This window comes from Apodemus sylvaticus, chromosome 1 (assembly GCF_947179515.1).
Source record: "Apodemus sylvaticus chromosome 1, mApoSyl1.1, whole genome shotgun sequence".
NCBI classification, from domain to species: Eukaryota; Metazoa; Chordata; class Mammalia; order Rodentia; family Muridae; genus Apodemus; species Apodemus sylvaticus.
In genome coordinates, this window is record NC_067472.1 from 32909377 (window position 1) to 32929196 (window position 19820).

Below are 19820 nucleotides of genomic sequence, written 5' to 3' on the forward strand. Positions count from 1 at the left end.
GCATCTAAGGTATTCTGTTCTACATTTGTAGGATTTCCCCCCACGTAAAATGAATGCTCTTCCATGTCACTGAGACCCTCTAGAAATCACCATCTCCACAAAGTTCTCAGGCTCGCTCTCTCTCCACCTGTCCCTGCCCCACCCAAGAGTCACTGTCTCTGACCTCTCAAAGATAAGGTCATGTGCTTGCTTTATGGTCATCTTTCCTCACTAGGATGAAAGTTTCCTGCAGGTGAGAAGCATGATGTAGGGTTGATTATTTCAGCCACAGTCCCTGATGCCAAAATGATGTTAAGTAAGTGAAGATTTAAAAGTCGCTATAATAATTATAATTATTTAATTATGGAAAAACCTCAAATACAATTTTTTGAGAATGTAGTATTATCTAAATTTATTCCTACACTTTAGGATTCTAAAACATCTGACTTTTCAATCACATGACCATGAGAAAATAACATAATAGATGAAACTTCTGAACTAGGAAAGCAGAGAAACCTAAAAGTTACCTCCAATCCATCCTCACTGCAAACTAATTATGTCTGATAAGGGAATCTCACTACCTTTGTTTCTGTAATTAACACAATATTAAATGTGCCTCTTGAATCCTAAAGCCTATACCTTTCATTCAGTTATTGTATACTCTAATACTAAATTCCTCAATTAGGGCTGAAAGATGACCAGGGAAGAATAACCATGGTTATTAAGACAGAGAAAGCTTTTAGACATCGCATGCACAATTAAAAGCAGGGACTAGACCTTTACAAGAAAAAGAATTTGAGGAAACATGGTTCAAGAGTTCAAGAGCTTCCTACTCTTCGGGATTTCAGCACCCTGTCTGGTGCCCCATGATTGCCTGTAAGCTTCAAGGGATCTGATGCCCTCTTATGGCCTTCTCAGGCACCCACATTCTTTAACACACACACACACACAAACACACAAACCCCTAACCCTAACCCTAACCCTAACCCCTAACCCTAACCCTAACCCTAACCCAGGCCTTTTTTATTTTAATACTACTTGGCTGGCTAGAAAGACAGTTTTGAGCCCTCTACATAGAGGGTTCACACACACAGAGTAAAGAATGAGGAATGAGGATTTAGACAACAAAAAAACACAGCATTATTTGCAGGGACAGGGACGGGGTATGGAAAACAAAGTGTCCTGGACCATACAAGTCCCAGCAGAAAATTAAAAGCTTGTAAATGGTCAGACTATGATTCCCATGTGTCCAGTTAGCTAGAATTAAGCCACCTGAAAACACTGTAGTAAAGATATAAAAAGCACTCTGTCTTTCTACACTAACTTGGCAATGCGTGTGTGTTGCAATCAGGAACACATGCCGTTTCTAATCCGACAAGTCCTCTTCTGCTTCACAAACAAAATAACACATATACAAAAATACTATTTTGAATGATAAAACATTAAATGTGTGCCTTGCTCAAGAAAATACATTTTAAGAAGGAATTTTTTTAAGGACAAACATAGTTCTTTCATTAAAGTTTGCTTTAAATAAATGAAAAGTATACCAGTAACTCACTGGGATGGTGGAATTACATGATAAAGTACATTGGGAATGTTTGTATTCTAGTTTATGTGCCAAATTCAGCCAGTTGGCTGTTTTTGTAAATAAACCTTCATTGAAACACAGCATGGCATTCATTTATATAGTGCCTATGTCTACTTCTATGCTACAAAGGTACCACTGTAGACTAGCAAAAGAAACAATCTGGCCAACACAGTTTAAAAACTATGCTCTTTAACAGAAACATCTTTGCCAACCAATTTAAATCAGTGATTTTCACAGTGTGTGGTCCTTGGAAAACATGTAAGAAATGCAAATTCGCAGGGTCCACTCCAGACCTACTGAAACACAAATTCTGGAGACAGAATCCAGCAATATATATTTCAGTAAATCCTGTATATAATACTAAGAACCATTGGTTTAAGGAACAGTTCTACAGTAGCTGGAAAGAGATAAGAACCCACCCAAAGTCTTCCTTGAGGATATCAAATAAAGACCTAATAAGGCTTCAGGGCAACTCTCAGAAAGGACTTAACCCGGAGTGAGGAAAAATGTTATTGAAAACGAAGAAAGGAGACTCTTAAGTCATACCGGCAAGTCTCCCCTATGGCAACACAGGAAATACAAACACAGAGCAATTCAGCACAGACACTGAAGCAGTGTGTCGTCTAGGGGCCTTTACAACTGAGATAAACTATTCCTGTTCAATGAAATTGTAGGGAAATGTAGAGGGCTCAAAACTGTCTTTCTAGCCAGCCAAGTAGTATTAAAATAAAAAAGGCCTGGTTGCCATGGCAGCAGGGAAGCAGAGGAGAAGTTAGCATCTCAGTATCTCCTGCCTTCCACTTAGAGCATACCCCCTGCAAGCCAAAGCCTGGTAACAAAAGCTTTGACACAAAAGCCGTTCAGGGACATTCAAGATCCAAATTACAGCAGTAGTGTAAAATCACAGTTTTCATTTGGGACAAAAGGATTATCAGAAACGTAGTGGTAAGATACCTGTGCAGCATAAAATAAAAAGTATGAAATGACAACAGGTACACAAGAGAAATAATTATAATGTGAATGAACCTAGCAGACAGCACACAGGCATTATTAGAAGCACTACATTATACCATTATGAACTAAGCTTTGAATTGAAAATTTTTACCAGAAATGCCAACTGCAACCAAATGAAGATGTTCCCAAACTATCTTCATTTGAAGAATCCTGAAAGTTAGCAATTTATTATGTTTTAAGCCAAGGAAATTCTCAAGTAGGGCCAAACAACTTAGCATACCTGGGGGGTCTAGTGTTGCTTGGGTACTGAGGATTCCTCAACCCCTGGTATCATCCTAAGTGTTGTCACATGGACATTTCTTGTTCCATACTAACTGTCATGCACTAAATAGCCGCTTTTCATACAGTAAACTCTGGAAGATACAGCTTTACAAAGACATGCCACTGTAGGAATGGACAGAACTTCCTACCCCTGAAACTACCTCAGGTAAGTGGTGAAAGGCCCAATTCCCTGGTGCTCTAGCACCTGACACAGTTTGGGAAACTAAGAACTAAGAGAGGGAGCCTAAAAAGGAAAAACAGTATAATGGGGGAGGAGCAAAGGATAAGTCTTTGCACAGTTTAACCACAAGAGGGTAGCACCACGCGGCTTAGGAGTTAAAACCCTTTCCATACAGAGGCTGTAAATACACTAGCCTGCAGTTTCTCTATGCTCTACAGAAGAAGCACCAAGAAGACTACTTATGCACCGCCCAGCTAAAAATCTCCTTTGCCTGCCTACCTCTGAGAAGCTAAGACTTTCAAAAGCGGCCAAACCATTTACTACTCCGCATGCATCCAATGAGCCCTCGCACAATGTTCTGAGAAAATAAATTGTAAGTAATATAGCTGTTAAATGGAAAGAACACCATCATCCTAACCTAAGTCTACACACTCAGATCTAACTCCAGAGCCAATGGTCTTTCCTATTTGGCCAGAAAAGGATCCTGTCTTTCAAGAATAACCTATTTGGGTAAAGTAGAGAAAAATATGTTTGCTTCCCACAAACACATTCAAGACACCTTCAAATTACAAAAGAAAAGACACTAAAAGAAACAAATGAAGCCGGGTGGGTGGTGGTGCAGGCTTTTAATCCCGGCATTTGGAAGGCAGAGGCAGGAAGATCACTGAGTTGGTGGCTAGCCTGGTCTACAGAGCAAACTCCACAATACTCCATAAAAGCAAAAAAATAAACATAAGTGCTTATCTAGCCTCCACATACTGTCGCAGCTCTCCTGTACAGGTAAATGCTAGTGCCTTTAGAACTACTGAGTCCTATTAGGATAAGTCCTGGACACATCCAGTATGCAGATGTCCCACACTCAAGGGAACTCACATACAAACAATGATCTTAATACTGGAACAGTAAACATAAACAGGTAAAGGATATAGAGGAAGAGGACCAAAAATTGATGATTCGTTTTCAAACCCACTGGGAACCGTATCAGAATATTTGCAGTAAGCCAACAACTCACTCATACAAACCTATTATGAAACCAAAAGCAACCTCCGACTCCCTTATTCCCACTTCTGTTTGCCTTCTCTGCATTTCTCCTCCTCCCTGTGACACACTCAGAGTCTCCTGCCCTTTCATTCAGGAAAAAGGAGTTTCCCAACAGACCAGTAACCACCGGAAAGGAAACTAGGTATATTCAACCAACAAAGCAGGCAGGTGAATACAGGAAGCATTCAATGTGGCAGCAGAAACCCAGCAAACACAGCCAATGTGTTCCCTCAACCGGCATTTCTAATTACTTGAAAATTAAGACTCGGGCTACCTAAAGAGAAAGGGGAGAAAGGGGCGACTTCTTTTTCTCTGCAAGACCACGCTGTAAAACCAATGAAGACCGCTTCTTAAAGGATCCAAGAGACACAATAAACACCACCCAATTACTCTCCCACAGCAACAGGAAAAGTTCAACACTGCCATTTTCGCAGTAAGTAACAATTAGTCCTGCCGTTCTACACAAGCATCCAGCCTCCCTAGCAGGCACTGGCTCGCGGATCGCAGACACCCTTGTCTTTAACTGCAGCACCCAGGCAGCCCCAAGCTCTAACACCCACCTTCGCGGGAGGGGAAAAGGGGGCCTCTTCTTCTGGGGAGGAAAAACAGTTCACATCTTGTTCCCTGTCGCCTGCTTCGGGAACCTAAAAACAGAAGCAGCAGTCAGTAACTCAGAAACCCAGGGCAAATAGATGCTCCCCTTTCCCCCCTGAGCTGTTTAGATGTCTAGAAAAATTTACAAAAGCATAAGAAAAAGGGGAGTCGGGTTCTAAGGCACACTGGGATGCATGCATTTATCAACAGCCAGCCACTCCTTCCTAGGCTGTCGGAAACCCGCAGGTTTTCTAGCTTTGAAGTTCCCAGCCAGGGCAGGGGGCTAAATGGAAAGCAGGAGGCGGGATCGCAGGGAGAACCGCTGCCCCCGACCCCCAGCCAGCAGCCAGGAACTGCACTCACCGGCGACACGGGTCGGGCCACACTGAAGCACCCCGAGGCGCGCAGGATCCGCTCCTCCGAATCGTGTCGGGCGGATCGAGGTTCAGGGAGCCCCCGGGCCGGGTGCAGGGTCCCGCGGCCGCCAGGCTGGGCCCTCGGGGGCCCTCCCGCACGGGCTTGGCCCGCACTCACATCCCGCAGCGGCGGACCCGGCAGCCGCCTGCAGCCCTTCGCCGGGACGGGCGCCTCCGGACCTGGGGCCGCGGCCGAGGCGCCGACGCCGCGCGAGCTCGCCCTGAGCCGGGGCCCGCCCAGCCTGTCAGCGCGGCGGGAGGCCGAAGGTGGCCGCTGCTGCCCCCTTTCTGCTCTGCCTCCGCTTCCTGCAGCCCACGCCACGCCCACCGCGCGCCGAGCCCGTCCCCGCCCTCCAGGGGCCGCACAGCGCCTCGGCTCGGCCCGCGACGCCGGCTCAGTCGCCCTGCGCGGCGGGCTCCGTCCAGGCGCAGCCTCGGGAAAGCGGCCCGGAGCAGCGGAGCCGGGCGCGGGCTAATCGGCGGGGGTGGAGGTGGGAAGGGGAGTGGGGGGGCGGGGGCCGACACGCCCCACTGCGCCTGCGCCGCCCGCGGGGCCGGGCTCCGGAGAAGCGGAGGCGCGCGTGGAGATTCCCGGGGCAGCCCCCAGGCGAGAGCGCGCGGGGAGGAGGAGGAGGAGGAGGAGGAGGAGCGGGGCGGGTGCGGGTTGGCGCAGCGTGCCTGCGGCCTCCGCTCGCCGAGGAGACGGCTGGGAATGAGTCAGCCCGGCCGGGAAGGCCCCTGTGCGCCCGAGCTGATACGATAGGCGGCCGCTGCCTCCACGGAGACTTTCCCCTTCCTGCTTTCGCTTCCCTGCTCTAAGCGCTCGGCCCAGGGGACGTGGCACCCGTGGACCGGGCATTGAGACCCAAGTACCTGACTTCAGTTAACCATTTCTGCGAAGGGACCGGTTGGAAGTAGAAACGACACGCAGGGTCCCAAAGAACCACGCTCATTCATCGCAAGAATTTGTTCCCTGCTAGGCAAAGGCTCCCAGGATAGGAGAGGAGAAGAAGGCAGCCCCCATTCTGTGTGCCCTCATAGAAGCTACAAAACATGCTTTAAATCTGCACTGCGCTTTGTGTGCCTTTGCCACTAACATGTACACATACTCACACACACGAAGATGAGTGGTGATGTTATTTTGGGATGACCAGAAAAGGCCTCGTAGAGTGACGTTTGAGCAGAAATGTGAAGGATGAGAGCGATCCAGTCCTGGAACTATCTGGTTTCAAGAAAGGAGCTAGCGGTGGGAAGGATTTCTGAAAAGAAAATGTGTTTGCACTTTTAAGAACCAAGAAAGAACCCTCTATAGAAGACAGTAAAAAGAAAGGAACTAAATAAGAAGAAGACAAAGATAACTAGGACCATTCTGTATAGGGCTTTTTTTTTCCTCTTAGCCCCGGGTTTGTCAGCCGAAATGAAGCATTCATAATACCCACATCCCCTTACATGCATGATGCTGTTATTTATATCTTACATCTAACGGTTTATTTTCTTTTCCTTTATTTTTGAGTCAAGGACTCACAATGTAGCACTTACTTGCACAGAAAATCCTCCTACTTCTGCCGGGTGAATGCTGGGATCAAAGGTGTGTGCCACCACACAGTGCTTCATTTCTTTAAGTAAATGTCACCAAGGCTAAAGATAATGTGAGCAAGGAAAGATAGATGATTGACAATAAGCTTATAGGATCTAAGTCCTTTGTCAACCCACGCAGAAAAACTGAGTAACTTGTTCATCATTTACAGTGAAAAGCATTCTCGGTGAAGTAAGAGTGAGGCGGTGCTAGTCTTGAATGCTGAGCCCTTTTTACTCTGTACTAGAATGCTTTCCAGTTCTCTGTGCGACTCCTAGTAGAGGCGTAAGCTAGAGATTTGCTCCACCCGTTAATCTTTTCACAGAGTTCCTGCGTTCTCTGATAATGATAAGGGAGAGTTCCAAGGAATCGGACAAAATCTTTTATGACCTTCAAAAACAGTGCACAAACAAGTATGAGGTGGAAGATAAGACATTTAGATTTAGAACTTTTAGCATGGCTAGATTGAAAAATAAAAGTTAATAACTAGTTGTCTGCTGTGGCACGGGGTGTAGAGAAAAACTCTGCCCTTTCACTGAGGGAGCAGAGCTGCGTTCCATACCCAGTGACTAGACTGTGTCAGTGTGTGAGATCAGCCCTTGTGTTACACACACACACACACATATATATATATATATTTCTTAGGTAGTTGTACTATAAAGCCATAAGTGATACCACACTCAGGAGGCTGGGGCAAGAAGGTTCTGAATTCAAGGACAGCTTTAACTACATAGCAAGACTTAGTTTCAACAAAGCAAGCCTAGGTAGAAAATTTCTGGTCAAGGGTTCCCAGCACCCACCCAATATCTCACAACCATCTATAATTTTGAATCTCAATCTCCTGGGACTAAAACCAAGGTCCTCTTCTGACCCTGTATATCAAGCATACATGTAGTGCACATATGTGCAGGCTAAACACTGTACCCATAAAGTAGATGATCCTAAAAAGGAAGTTATGCAGTAGAGGCTAGGTAGCCCAGGTTTCAATCAAGGCTTCTGGCAAGACAGTCATTTCAATATCCTAAGCTTCCTGTTTATCCATATGAGAAACATATCCTTCTCATCAGACTATGAGGATTGAGTATAATATCATCAACATACTTAAAGAGACATTTAGACGATTGAATAGGAAGTATTTTAAAGCCCTTTAGTGCAGCTATTAAATGTCTGTTATGACCATGGAAGGAGCAATTTACAGATGCCACCAAGCTGGGAAGTATTAAACAGGCTGCATCTTGTCAGTAATCCTGAATCATTTGTCACAACTGCACCACTAGGAACTGTCTTGCAGCCCTTGATAAAAGCAGAATTGTAATGGAGACAGATGCAGGGGCCAGCACTTTTACTGTAATTTTATTCATTTTAAACAGCACCCAAAGTAATGGATTTCGTTGTAGTGTGTGTGGTGTGTATGTGTGTGTGTGTGTGTGTGTGTGTGTGTGGTCACTTTCTTCTCACTAACTTTCTTCTCTCACCATTCCTTCATCCCCCCCCTACTTGGTTGGTCCCCCCCACCCCCTCACCCCCCATCCCTGCTTAATTAGCACCTCCTTTTGTTTTAATGTCAGATATATTCTATTACCCTTTCTAAACAAGAGCAGTTCCAACCCCCTTATGCACATTCTTCTCTCTCTCTCTCTCTCTCTCTCTCTCTCTCTCTCACACACACACACACACACACACACACACACACAGAAATAGAGGCTCCTCAGATAAGAGGACTCGAGGGCATTTGTCTTCCGTAGTCTAGCTTACTTCGAGTGACAGAATGACTTTCAGTTCCACCCATTTCCCTGCCAATGTGTCGGTTTCATTTGCGTGTATGCACCACCGTTGTTCCACCGCCCCCTCCCTGTTGATGGAGACCCAGCTGCTTCTGCTCCCTAGCTATTATGAATGACAGTGCAGCAATAAACGTGGATGTCAACATGGATGTCGAGTGTTTCTGTTGTGGGTGTCCAGGAGGGGTCCAGCTTCACTCACATGGCCTTCACTCTTATTTCTGTAGTGGCTTCTTGAGTTTACAGTCCCACTAGCAGTGTGTAGGAGTGTATCCTACCCCCACACCCTCGCAAGCATTTGTTCCTGTTTGCTTTCCTGATGACTTGAGTCATTCTGACTTGAGTGAGATGGGATCCAAAAGCAATTTTCATTTGCATTTCCCTCATGGTTAAAGATGTTCAACATTTTCCAAAGATTAATTAGGCAATTATACTTTTAAAAGTTGTCAGCAAGGCAGTGGTGGTGCACGCCTGTAATCCCAGAACTCTGGGAGGCAGAGGCAGGCAGATTTCTGAGTTCCAGGCCAACCTGGTCTACAGAGTGAGTTCCAGGACAGCCAGGACTACACAGAGAAACCCTGTCTTGAAAAAAAAAAAAACAAAACACAAAATCCAAAAAAAAAAAAAAAAAAAAAAAAAACCAACAACAACGAAAAATTATGAAAGTTGTCTACTCAGGTTATTGGCCAACTGTTTGCATGAATGATTTTCGTTGTTGCTGTGTTTGATTGTTTTGTTTTTGTTTTTTGGGTTTTGGTTTGGTTTTTCAAAACAGGGTTTCTCTGTGCAGCTCTGGTTGTCCTGAAACTCACTCTGTAGACCAGGCTGGCCTCAGACTCATAGAGATCTGCCTGCTTTTGCCTCCTGGGTGCTGGGATTAAAGGATTGTACCACCACTGCCCAGTTTGAACTATTTCTTTTGATGCTTAATTTCTGCAGTCCTTCATATATTCTAGATGTAAGCTCCTTGTTTGGTATACATTTAGTTAAGATTTTTTCCCCCATTCTAGAGTCTACCTCCTCACTTTGGCAAATGTTTCTTTTATTGGGAAGGAAACACTTTAATTTTCTGTAATCCCATTTGTCAATTCTTGGGATTGCTTCCAGTATTTTTGGAGAGCTTTTTGGGAAGTCCTTGCCCATGTCTGTATCTTGAAATACATTATCATACTCTTCTGAAGCAATTTCAAAGTTTCAGGTCTGACACTACAATTGTGATACATTTTGAATTGATGTGTGTGTGCACACACACACGCATGTGTATGTGCCAAGAGAAAGATATACATTTAGTTTCATTCCTCTACAATCAATATCCAGTTTTCCCAGTACCATTTATTGAAAAGGCTATCTTTTCTCCCAAGTATGCATTTTATATCTCTGTCAAAACATGTAGCTGCAGCTGTGTGGATTTTTCTGGGTCTTCTATTCCACTGGTCTACGTATCTGGCTTTGTGCTAGTGGTATGCTGGTTTTGTGACTATGGCTCTGTAGTATAGGATGAGATCAGGCATTGTGACAGCACCAGCATAGCCCTTGCTTAGTATAACTTTGATTATTGCAGGTCTTTGTGCTTCTGTAGGAATTTTGGACTTGTTTTTTTCTAGTTCTGTAAAGAAAGCCAATCAGAATTTTGATGGGAATTGCATTGCATTTCTATATAGCTTGTAGGAATAAAATCACTTTCTCCAACTGATATCTGCCAATCCATGAGCATGTGAGAGATCTTTTCATCTTCTGTTGTATTCTTCAATTTTTCTTTCTTCAGAGACTAAGGTATTAAAGTCTTTTTAGTCTTTAATCTCTTTGTTTTAATTCTAAACTTATTTAGTTTTTTAAGCCATTGTGATTAGGGTTTTCCCCTTGATTTAATACCCTTGGCAAATTCAACATTGGCACATAGAAAAGCTGCTCAACTGCATACGTTTATGTTTAGTTCGTGTCTTGCTTCATCGATGAAAATATCTATTGGGTCTAAGTGTTTTCTGGTGCAGACTTTGGGTCTTTTAGGCATGGACTCGTGTTGTCTGCAAAAAAGCGCTGTGCCTTCTTCCCTGTTCCCATTGCTTTACTCCTTTATCTTGTCTTATGCTTAGCTAGGACTTTGAACACTGTACTGAGTAGGACTCATGGCGGTAGCACTGTTGTCTTCTTCCTGATCTTAGAAGAAAAGATTACAGCCTTTTCCATTTAGTACACTTCTGGCTATAAGTGTGTTGTCTATAGCCTTTACTATGTTGACACACGTTTCTCCTGTTACTCATCTCTTTGGGGCTATTCATCATGAAGGGGTGAAGGACTTTGTTAAAGGACTTTTCTACATCTAATAAAATGATAGTTACGTTCTGCGTGGTCTTTACTGATCTGTGTACATTGAAACAACAGTGCCTTCATGGAATGAGACAAACATGACCATAGTATATAATCATAATGTGCATTTGTAAAAATATTTTTCAAACAGCTGGGTGGTGGTGGTGCACACCTTTAATCCCGGCACTTGGGAGGCAGAGGCAGGCAGATTTCTGAGTTCGGGGTCAGCCTGGTCTACAGAGTGAGTTCCAGGACAGCCGGAACTACACGGAGAAACCCTGTCTCAGAAAACCAAAATAAATAAAAATATTTTTCAAGAGTGTAAAAATGTTTTTTTTTTGTTTTTATCCATGTGCATATGCATGCTACATGTGTGTCAATGCCTGTGGCAAGATGAGGGCATTATATCCCCCTAGAAACAGGATTAAAGGCAGAACTGACTGAGCTATTTCTCTAGCTTTAAGCTTTAAAGAATTTTATTGAGAATTTTTATATGTATGTTCATCGTGGAAATAATACTTTTATTGTTCTTGTGCTGTCTTCTGTCTTAGATATGAGCAATGCTTACTTCATATAATGAATTTGGTAGAGCTGTTTTTCTTTCTAATTATGGAACAGTTTGAGAATATTTAGATTTGACTTTCCTTGAAAGAATTCAGTAGTGAAGCCTTCCAGTCCTGAGTTTTCCTTTGTTAGAGACTTAATTTCTGCATCAATCTTATTGCCTATTATAGATCTTTAGAAGTTGGTTATATATTCCTGATTTAAGTTTAATAGGTCATACATGTCTAGGAATTTATTCTTTTATATATTTAGAGAGATTTTACAGTTTTTTGAATTTAAATGTTCAAAGTTATTCTTAATGATCCTCTGGATTTTACTGGAATCTGTCGTAACATCCAATTTTTCATCTCTAATGTCGTTAATTTGATCAATCTCTCTCATTCTTTTGGTCAATTTGGCTATGGATTTGACAACCTTGTCTATTTTTCTGGAAAAGCAGCTCTTGGTCCAAAATCAAAACCTATTGATTTTTATGTTCTGTTCTTCTAGTTGCCATTTCATTAATTTCTGCTCAGATCTTTATATTTCTTGCTGTCTACTGCTTTGGAATTTGGCTTCTCTTTTCTGTTTTTGAGCCTTTGAGATATTCCACTTGGTTATATATCTTCCATCACATTGATATTTTTAACGTAAGCACACACAGCTATAAACTTTCCTTTTAAGGACTGCCTTAACCATATCCCACAAATACTAATAAGTCGTGCTTTCAGTTATCACAAAAATATACAATATTTGCTTAATTTTAAGAATTTTTCTTCCTGATATCTTGAATGGCCTTCATAAATATAGTCATCACTCTCAGGTATTTCTGTAGTTTCTGTGGCTTCTTCTGCTATTGATTTCTAATTTCATTGCAGTATGATCCAATAAGATACAAGAAATTAGTTTGAATTTCTTTTATTTGTTAAGACGTGTTCTCTTGGGATTGGAGAGATGGCTCAGTGGTTAAGAGCACTGGTTGCTATTTCAGAGAACTTAGGTCGGGTTTTCAACACCCACATGGCAGCTCACACATGTCTGTAATTCCATATACATACACACACACACACACACACATATTATATATATATATGCACATATATATATATACATTTAATCTATAATGTAGTTTGTGGGGTCTTATTTTGTTTTGTTTTAGTTTGGGGTTTTGGTTGGTCAGTTTGTTTTTCAAGACAGGTTTCTCTGTATAGCCCTGGCTGTCCTGGACTTAGCTTTGTAGAGGAGGCTGGCACCAGTCTCAGAGCTCTGTCTGCCTCTGTCTCCCAAGCTCTAGGCATGTGCCACCATGCCCCATGCAGAGTGCAGTTTAACTATGAGATTTCTTCATTTATTTTGCTTTCAAATCACCTCTGTGAATATGTCATTGGGTCACTGAAATCATCCCTCTTATTGTGTCAAGATTTTATCTAAGCTTTTCTGTCCATTAGTGCTTTTTTTATAAAATTGAGAGTACCTATCTATATTCAGTGTGTATGTGTTTATATTTGCTACATGTTCTTGAAGAAATATTTTCTGTATTAATATGCAGTGGGGCCTTCTTTATGCCTCCCGAGTCAGTTTGGTTTGAACTCTACTTTGTCAGACAGCAGAGAAGCCATGTCAGTTTGTTTTCTGTTTCCATTTACTTGACTGGTTGACTCTGAGCCTCTGTTTCTGAATCTGTGAGTGTGTTTTGCTAGTTTTGTTTCTTGGGGACATTAGATACTTGGATCTAGTTTTTTAGTCCAGCCAGTCAGTTTGCATCTCTTTATCCAAGATAATCTGAGGTACTGACAGATGTTTATTAATTCTTGTAATTTTGGGCTGTGTTATTGGTAGTTCCATTCCTCTGCTCTTAGAATCTGTTGTCTGCTGGTTCAGTGCCTTGGTCATGCCTGATTCTTGTCCAGCTCTTTTGGCTCTGCTCCTCTTAGTAAGTGTCTTCTTTTCTGTACTCTCCTGATTGAGACCTTTCCACCTTCTCTGTATGTAACATCCCTTGAGGGTGTGTTTCAGTTTGCTCTGTTTTGCTTTGCTTTTTTGGGGTGGGGGTGGGGGGCTCCCAGAGTGCTGGGATTACAGGCATCTGCCACCACCGCCTGGCTGCTTTGCATTTTTTGACTTGCTAGTCATAGACTTGTCTTGTGCTTGTCTGGTATGTCTACTTCTCTGTAAGAGCTAAGAGAGCTTCAGTGGAGGCGGGTTGCGATCTCCTATGGAGATCTCTTTCTTCAGTGGAGCAATCTTGGTGGAAAGGTTTTGTGTTCTCAGAGCGTGACATATACTGCACTGTTTTAGAATTGCTGCGGCAGTATCTCACAGTATGAAAACATGTTTGTCATGTTGATGGCTTGGCATTTCCCCTGAAACCTTTCGTATTATCTTTCCTTTGTATTCCCAGAATCTTGACTATAGTAGATGACAAATGGTTTTTCTTTGGATGTCTGCCTGTTGCTCTAGATTTTAGGAGGGAAGGAAAGTTATATTATAATTTAATTGGATAGATTCTTTATGTCTTTACTTTTACATCTCATTTCCTTTTTCCAGTCCACAAATTCATGGGTTTAGACCACTGACATCAACCCCGAGTCTTGGACCCTGTGCCACGCTCCTATTTTCTTACGGGTATTTGGATGCCGCCTGTCCTTGGCCTCCATGCGTCCGGATGCTCTTCCTTCTGCCTGCTCAAGTCCATGACTGTGCTTCGCATTTCAGTCTGTCTGTCTGTTTCCCCCCAGTCGTTATTTCCATTTAGCCAGATCTCTTCATTTCTTTGCTAACTTTTCAGTTTCCCATCAGTACTGCTGACTTTCTTGACCATTTTCCTGATCACTTCCTCCATTCGGTGGGTTTTTCTCTTCAGGTCCTACTTGAATTCCTTGCTTGTCTGTGTCTTTGAGGTCACCCATCCCTTCTGAAGTCTTGTGTTTCATTGTGATTTGCAGTTTTGTTGGTGTGAAGGTCCTTCTGGTTTTATCTCGGGTTCTTCTTGTTGAACAGCCTGTCTTTGAAGCCTCAGTCCCTTGATACCACTTATAGAAAATAAAGCAAAGTGCTACAACACAAAGTACATCAAACCATAGAAGATTATATCAATAATATAATAATATGTCCACAAAACAAAAAGTGGCAAAACTAATGCAGAGTATTGGGAACCTAAAAATCATTTAGGGCAAATGTGCGCCCAGTGAATGAATTAGAGAAATGCAGGGGGAAAAACAGGTAAAGAGCAAACCAAAACTGACACAAGGTTAAATAAATAAGAGAGAAAAGAGGAGAAGGAGGAGAGGAGGGTGTTATGGAGGGGAAGAGAATAGAGCAAGGTGTCAGGAAAAATAAAAATAAGGTAAAACCCAGAAAGCTCCGTAGTAAACACAGAATGCAAAAAGCTCAAAACCAATACGTGGGAAACATAAGAAAGTGGTAAAAAATTAAGTGTGGATTTTAAAAATGATATGAGAAAAACAAAAAAAACCCATTAAATCTATAGGAGAAAAGAAAAGAGGGCACGAACAGAAGGTGGGGGCAGAGGAGGAAGAAGAGGATGAAGAAGAAGAGGAAAGAAACTTAAACAAAGCAAGAAAAAGAAAAAATATTTCCCAGTGATGGGGAAAATCTGTAAACATCACTAAATGAATGCACAAAGATAATTTAAAAAACAAACCCCCAAATTTTCTTTTTACTAAAATAAATTTAAAACACTGCTGGAAGTATAGGGAAAGAAAGGGAGGAGGGACTACAGCACAGGGATGACTCCGCCTCTCTCGCTCAGTCCTTGGAAACTTGTGCTGCCAGTAAAATGCACAGGAGGGGTCAGGTAAGTTTGCGGGCTGGGGCTCCTGGTTTCTATAGTTTATTCTGTCGTGGTTGCGCGGGCATTGGGCAAGCGTCCCTACCCACCCCCCCTTGCCAGAGTTGTGCTCACTAACGCATGGCACCTTCCCTTCCTTGCCTACCCGAGGCCTCCCTGGCCACACACACCTTTACAGTGTGGAGTCTGGACAGTCTCTCGCCCTCTTGAGACTCCCCCAGATTGAATCCCCTTGGGTGGTTAGTGTTCCAGCAGAAGATCTTTCCCAAATGGGAGAAGAAAATAAAATCCCTGAAATCGATACAAGCTAAGGATCAGTCTTTGTATTCTCGGGACCTCTGAAGTATTGATCTGCTTGAGGGGTGCCGCTGGAGTATCAGGAAGCCAGCTGGAGCTGAAACAGTCATCCTCCACTCCATAAGAGACAGACATGTGACTGCATAAGCTGGTCCACACACTAACCTTCAGTCTCAGCGCTATCAAACTCCAGAATCATTCTCAGTTCCATCAAGGGGAAATCTCTTTGTCTCTGAGGACCAGGCTACCTTTCCTTACACCCTGAGCCAAACCTCCTCCAACCTTCACTCTTGGCCTCTCAGCAGTGAGTCCTCCCACATACCTCAAAGGTGCCTCTAGAGGCTGACTCACTCCCTGGAACTGTGACTGGTTAGAGTCCGTCTCCCTCTCTTCCAGTTGTCTCCATATACAGGACTCTAGGGAAGTTCAGTGTTAAGCAACAGTTTCCTCCTTTGGGTAGAACCCAGTTCCTGTCCTCTGAGTCATACAGAATTAGTGTCTCCGTGGCTGGCCCATCCACCCAATGATCACTGTTCCACCAAAGCCAGCAACTAGAGTTGAGGCTTTCCAGACCTATGGGCTTATCCAGAGGGTGGATCTTTTAGTGTGTTCCCTCCAGAGTGACCTGATTGACATTTTGGACTAGGCTTTCATTTCCCTTCCGCCCCACCAGGCATGGCCACCTGGCAGGGGCTCTGTTGGTGTTTCTTTTCAGTAACCTACACTATCTTTGTGGCTTTTCACAAGTCCTCTTCTATTCTGTTTGAAGGAGTGTCTATTTTTTTTTCCTTATGCTAACTCAGTATATTCTTTTGCTCCTTCAATATATCTCACGGAGACATCTTCTCTTTGGTATCATCTTCTGTTCGGTTTCCCACAAGTTTACCAAAACTCCCTACACTGTGATTTTTAAACTGTAAGAGGCAAACTGTATCATAGCCGGTCACACTCTTACAAGTCTATAACCCCAGCACATGGGAAACTGAGGCAGAATGGCCATGAGTTTGAGGAGATAGCCTGGACTTCATAGCAATTTCAAGGCAAGTCTCAAGTACATAGTAAGACCCGATCTTGAAGAGAAAACGAAAAGAGAGAAACGCTTTAAAAAAAAAAAAAAACCAACTGTCACTGAACAAGATAATGACAACCTCTTTGTGTCTCATTTGTTTGCTTGCTTTGTATTCCGCTGTATTTTATTTATTTTAGTTGGTTGTGTTGTTTGTCGTAGGGCGAGGCAGGATTTTACTATGTATCTGGGCTGGAACTTGCTCTGCTTCCACAGTGCTGGAGTTACAAGGGGGAGCACCACCCCTAGAGGAACCATCATCCTTAAGGGTTGACTACATTTCAAGGCAAAGAAAGATTTGAGAAAGTCTCAGGCTGGCAGACTCATACAAAGGTCTGAGGGTGGGCCCAAAAAGTATTCTGTTTCCTTACAAAATAGAGAAAACATGATTTTCTTTTCTTTCTTTCTTTCTTTCTTTCTTTCTTTCTTTCTTTCTTTCTTTCTTTCTTTCTTTCTTTCTTTTTTGTTTGTTTGTTTTTCAAGACAGGGCCTCTCTGTGTAGCCCTGGCTGGCCTGGAACTCACTCTGTAGACCAGGCTGGCCTTGAACTCAGAAATCACCTGCCTCTGCCTCCCAGAGTGTTGGGATTACAGGCATGCGCCACCACTGCCCAGCAAAATAAAGGAAAAAGAAAAAGAGGAGGAAACAGTAGCTATGGAAAGAGGCTAGTTTATTTCAGGTCTAAGATTATAGACAGGGTGTCTAGACAGGGTGTCTGAATCAGGTAAACAGACAAGCAAACAACAGTCTCTTACCTTAAATCAGTCACAGTTCCTCCTCAGTACACCCTCATCTGCCATTGGTCCTCTTTACAGTCTTTATGTCCTGCTGAACAAAACTTCCTTTCCCTTGTCTTGAGCAGATGGCACCTGAGAACCAAATAGTTTTCCACTCTGTAAACCCTTTTAGGGAAGGATAATTATTTATCAAAATACACAGAATGTCAAGTGCAACTTTGCTCTACTTTGAACAAAGAAAACAAGTTGATTTTTTTTTTAAATGTGGTTTTACTATGTGCATTAAGCTGGACTTAAACTCATGAAGCCCCCGTGCCTCTGAGTATCCGGGATCACAGACACCAGTGTCAACCACACAAGATGGTGAGAATTGCCTGCTCACAAATTGTATTTTTAAAAAACAATCCGTTCCAAGATTTACTGTTAAAAGCAGAAATTCAGGCAGATAGTTCAACGTGTAAAGGTGTTTGCCACCAAGTCTGACCACTCGAGGTCAGTCATAGGAGATCATAGCAGAGAACTGAACCCTGCACATTGACCTCTGACCCCCACATATCTCTTACGGTGCAACTCACATTCCTTTGGGTGTACGCACACACCTAAGTAAATACATGTATAAAAATAAATGTAACAACATAAAAATAGAAGATCTCCATGCTGAAGTGCTACTGTAGAAAGTATTGATTTCTGAGACTAAGGTGTGCAGTCTTTCTCCCAAACCTGGCTTCTTTAGCGAGACTAGCCAGCCTCATTGCCTAGTTTGCGACCCTCTCTGTTTCCCTCGATTGAAGCATAATGAACACCTGACTCAAGCAGAACCAGAAGTTCCCTTCCAGGGAATTTGGGATTGAGAGTCATAGACCATACATTCCTTTTCTGCTCGCCGGAAGTGACGTCACCCAGACTCTGGGGTTGAGGCGACCACTGTAAGAGTGATGTCTTGGTTTTTATGCCTGGAGTTGCAGAGGAGGGAGGAGAGCAGGGGAGGCAGCCATAAGAGAAGGCTGGCTCTGGTCTCCACTCAGTTTAGCTGCTCCCCACTATAATTCCTGTAAAACACTTACTACTGGGACATGCCGTTGCTCCATGACAACTCTCTTTTCAAAGTCACATCACAGAACCTTTAACTGAGTCTCCAACATTAAAGCAAATGCCTGATTGTCTTCAGACCTTTCTGTTCCTCTAAATCTTTCCCTTTGGTGCCTCCTCTTCCGGAAGTCTTGAAACTGCCTCTTGATCTACCCATCTTGAGAGCTGATGAGTAGAAGGCCGGTGTGCTCCTCTTAGGAGAGGCAGCCCCATTGAGGAAGCACTTCAGAGAGAATTTACTTTATATTGATTCTTTCGTTGCTGGTGTATTCTGAGGCCCACTACAAAAGCACACACCTAAATTAATTTTCCTGGAAGTTGCTTTCTTAAAAAAAAATAATAAAAAGCCTACATCATTCTGTGTTTTTATTGAAATTGTTATAATGAACGTCTGTGGAGCACTTTAAAGCTCTTTCAATGTAAGTCTTACAGTTACACGTTAATAAGCGCTCTTCACAACAGACCAAACTTCAGCCAGTGTAGTACAAACTGAATTGGGTCTCCCAAGAAAGTATGCTGAAGTCTTAACTACTAGTATCTATGGAGGGGAAATGCTCCTTTGAAAATGCTGTCTCTGCAGAGGCGATCAAGCAACTGAAGGCAACACTAAGGCAGGCCCTGACCTGGAATGACAGGAATTCAGAGGAATGCTTGGGAAGTGTGAATTGGAGGGAGAGGTCACCAGGACATGTCTTCCTAAAGAGGAGCCTCTGACCTGGGGCCATCAGAGGTTGGAAGAAGCGATGGAGGAATCCCCTCACCCGAGGCTTCACAGGACACATGACCCTTGCCAACCCCTTGGAAAGCCCAGTCTTCAGATTTACCAAAGAATCAATTTCTACTGACATAAGCCATCTAACGCGCGGCCCCATCTAGGATAGTCTAGTAAACTAATGCACTATGCAGTGCTCCTCAGACTGGGGTCCAGACAAGTGTTGGATGTTTTTACTCCCCTGTCTAACATAGTAAATGCTGCCTGAGAATCAACCGAGTGATTTGTTGGAGGGAGAGAAATCAGTTTCTTTATTGCTATTTCCTGTTTGTTTTCCTATTGAATCGTAGTGCTTCTGTTTACTTATTTCCTCTCACCTTCAGTTGTTACAGGACAATTATGAAGGATGTGGCAGTCCTAAGGCAGGCTTCGGCTGAGTACTCCAAGAACGATGGTATCACAGACATCCCTCCCATGTGTCAACTCAGCTCTTTTCCTGATGCACAGGAAGTTTCCCAGGAACCAACGATGTTACAGCAAGATCAGCATTAGTAAGAATAATGACTGGAAAAACGTGTAAGACAACTATTAACTACTGAACTAGGACCATCTTAAGCTTGTGAAAGCTTAGGTTGTATGCCTTCACATCTGGTATCAGTATAAAAGAATTTTTAATATACGTTCACTGAGAAAACCGCCCTCCTCCGTTTTAAATTTTTAAGTAAGCACGAATACATGGTACTTGTGGAAACTTTTAAACGTATGGAAAATAGTGTAAATCTCTCTTGGCCTTTCCTATCTCTCTTCATTTTTCAGAATTGACCACT

General features: G+C 43.0%; 1 protein-coding gene and 1 long non-coding RNA gene across 2 annotated transcripts in view; both read right to left on the bottom strand.

Annotated features, from left to right (window-relative positions):
• The window catches only part of Jak2 (Janus kinase 2), a 71370-nt gene extending 66663 nt beyond the window's left edge, over positions 1-4707 (bottom strand). Inside the window, exon 1 of the mRNA XM_052187588.1 lies at positions 4625-4707. The gene's annotated coding sequence lies outside the window, so the exon portion shown is untranslated. The remainder of the gene's footprint in view (positions 1-4624) is intronic.
• A 770-nt stretch (positions 4708-5477) lies between these two features.
• LOC127688695 (uncharacterized) lies at positions 5478-19430 on the bottom strand. The gene is made up of 3 exons (XR_007978733.1): positions 19371-19430; positions 17211-17324; positions 5478-6333 (listed from the first exon to the last, which is right to left on the bottom strand). It is a non-coding gene; the product is annotated as an uncharacterized LOC127688695 (long non-coding RNA).
• Between the last annotated feature and the right edge of the window lie 390 nt (positions 19431-19820).